This window comes from Osmerus eperlanus, chromosome 12 (assembly GCF_963692335.1).
Source record: "Osmerus eperlanus chromosome 12, fOsmEpe2.1, whole genome shotgun sequence".
Lineage (NCBI taxonomy): Eukaryota > Metazoa > Chordata > Actinopteri > Osmeriformes > Osmeridae > Osmerus > Osmerus eperlanus.
The window spans coordinates 5,778,530-5,781,623 of record NC_085029.1 but is presented as its reverse complement, the minus strand read 5'-3'; the positions used below and the strand labels follow the sequence as shown (position 1 = coordinate 5,781,623).

General features: G+C 41.9%; 1 long non-coding RNA gene across 1 annotated transcript; it reads left to right on the top strand.

Moving 5' to 3' along the window:
• Positions 1-234: 234 nt before the first annotated feature.
• Positions 235-2,739, top strand: LOC134030752 (uncharacterized). Its single transcript, XR_009931724.1, has 2 exons — positions 235-399; positions 2,572-2,739. It is a non-coding gene; the product is annotated as an uncharacterized LOC134030752 (long non-coding RNA).
• Positions 2,740-3,094: the final 355 nt, after the last annotated feature.

Below are 3,094 nucleotides of genomic sequence, written 5' to 3'. Positions count from 1 at the left end.
CCTAGCCAATTTTTTTCTGTCTCCCATTCCCTTTAGTGTGTTCAGATGCATCGCTATCCTTTTCATCCAAATTAATATTTCTGAAAATAAAAGCCAGGACAACTTTAAACTAGCGCGTGAAGAAAAGGGTAGTGCATAAAGGAATAGAACAAGGCGGGGTGCAGGGGAGAGCTAACTGGGTTGGGTGGGGTTTTCGCTGTTAAGTCGCGTCGCTCTCTTCCAGCATCTTGTTTGAGGTCTGTGGTTTCGGCGTCTCTGTCTCTCCAAGTCAACTCCACGGTGTGTTACGGGTAATAATGACAGCCGGGCACTTTAGCCAATTCCTGATCTGATGAGGTTGTCAGAACTACTTAAAAATGGAAAATGAAGAAACTTGACAACCGCAGCAACTCTTCTGGGGTAGGCTATTTGCATGCACTCTCGTCACATAAGCAAAATCCTGATCTGCCTGGACAATGTTATTGTTAACTGAATGACTTCGGCAAGGCCCGACGACTCTAAATACTGTCGGCCTTAAAATCCATGAAGTGAATTGCAGCCATTTTGGTCACTGAATAGAGTTCACACTAAACCGAGGCACATTTACGTAGGGAATTGGATTAGATGTATTGGATTAGATGTATTAGTTGTTTAGAATATCACAATTACTTTTAGATGAAGGGGTTAGATACTTTTCATAGGTGAGGATTTTGGCTATCAAGACACTCTTGATTGGGACCTTACTGCAGAGGTGCCATCACCAAAGTAGTATTGCCAAACTTTATTGTCAGACACAATATGGTGGATGCATAAAAGAATCATAAAGCTACCTATTTTTCGACTGTGTGTTTATTGTATGTTGTGTGAAATTATGGATCATATTAATGTAATGTAACAGGGGCGTTGCTAGACATAAAGCTCTACTGGGGCATGGGCCCCTTACTACTCATATTACTCATAAAGTGCTGCATACAAGAAGTGTACAACACAATGCACTATACAAACTTCCCCTTGCTTAATCTACTATACGTGCGGTTCAAGGACGCAAGTTTGATTTCAGCTTTGGTATGGATATCAATAGTTAATGCGAGCGCACAGTAAACATTTTCTTTGCAATAATGTTTGTGCAAATACAGTTTTTTGTATGTAATAGAATATTTTTGACTCATTGTTATGTTTGAGTATAAATAAGATGATCAATAGGCCTATTAGAAACTTTCTTTAGTTTCTGAATTCGGACCAAGGCCATAGTAGCCCAAAGCGCCCCTGGGCACTGACGCTCATGCCTCCCCAATCAATGGGATACTGCGTTTCTTTTTCTACATTCTTCACTACATAAAATTTGTTTTTCATTACAGTTTACCTCTTCTAAAGTTTTCTAAATGAAATGAATGCCATAAGGTCTGCGAAAAAAGTAGTATTGCCTGGGAATAGCTACTTGATTGGCCATGCCTCGGTGTATGAATGAAAAGAATGTGTCTCGATGCATCACTCTTTATACCCCCCGCTTCCATGGTGCGGTTAAAGAAAAATATATATATGTGAGGGCGAGCTGTCTCAGATTGCTTAGTGATTGAAGAGAACTCTGGGGTTGGACATGTTACGGTCTGTCACTGACGTAATTTCAAGTTAGAGTTAAACAAACAGCTGCAGTCCAACCACCCTATCAGGATCTATTTGGTTTGGGCCTTCAGAGATGTCTACGGATACAGCTGGCTGAAGCCACAATGTTGGAGAATTGAACACAGTTAATTGAATATTGTTATATTGATATCATGTATTATGCACCCCACACACACACACACACACACACACACACACACACACACACACACACACACACACACACACACACACACACACACACACACACACACACACACACACACACACACACACACACACATACAATAAAACATATTCTTGCCAGACTTTACATTTGTTGTGTACTTAACTATGACATTAGTTCAATGGAAACATCATAAAGACCTAACAAGGTATTTTTGGTTGCAGTCCTTTACTGAAAGGCAATAAAAGAAATGCAGTACGCTGAACGAAAGAACAGGGTGCCTCTTAACTTAACCTGGTGTGTCAAGATTTTTTTCTCACTCCTGTTCAAGAACAGATGGGGATATCTGGGGGTATGGGGAGAGACAGACAGAAAGACAGAGACAGATGCCAAGTTAGGAATAATGCAATTAACACACTCTAGTTAGACTTCACACTAAGGCTAAGCTCCAATCCAGCTCAAACCAAACTGTAAATCTAACAACAATTTAAAAGGTGAAAGGTCAAAACGCATCAAACATGACATGGAGTTAGGCATGAAAGGGTTAGCTAAAGTTCGGGAGGAAGGTGGCACACCAAGACTCCACCTTCTCCAATCAAACTAATACGCATCAGCCCAGTCTCCAATCAACTAATACGCATCAGCCCAGTAAAGCATGGAAGAATGTGACCAAACTCCCCTTCCTCAATTAGGAGTTCTGTATAAAGTATCTTCCGTTCCTCTGGTCCCTGTGCTAGCCTGTTGTTGTCACCTTCATCTAACATCTTCCCTTTCTTCACTGCTTCTCCCTGTCATCTATTCAGGCTTCCCAGGGGATCTGCTTGAGCTGCTGCTCGGCCGTGACCCATTAGGACTCTCTGCCACACCCCGAGTCCATGCTTGGACCCCAGGCCCGGCTCTGCTACCGGCCTCCTCCACCATCCGGCTTGGCTCTGCTACCAGCCCTGCTTCAATAAAAGCTATCTATTCAATCTATGGTGTGATTACTGAACTTGTGAATTGTATCATATAAACCAATAGGGCATACGGCAGCTTTGGAACAGTAAATGGGTAGATGGCATTACATTACAGTCTTAACAGTTGTTTGTGCTTTTAAACAGTATTGGAACACAGAGGGGAAAATCCAATCCATTAGATAAAGACCCACGGTAATGTGTATCAACTATCAAAGGAAACAGTTAAACTGTGGAGGCTTGGATGCGCTCACTGCTGTTTATTGTTTAAAGTGGAGCTTTATGCACACGAGGTGATACGAACACACTAACAAAATCCCTTTCAACACAAGTGGGGCCGCGTGACATCAAATGTGTCTATTAACTAACCTCT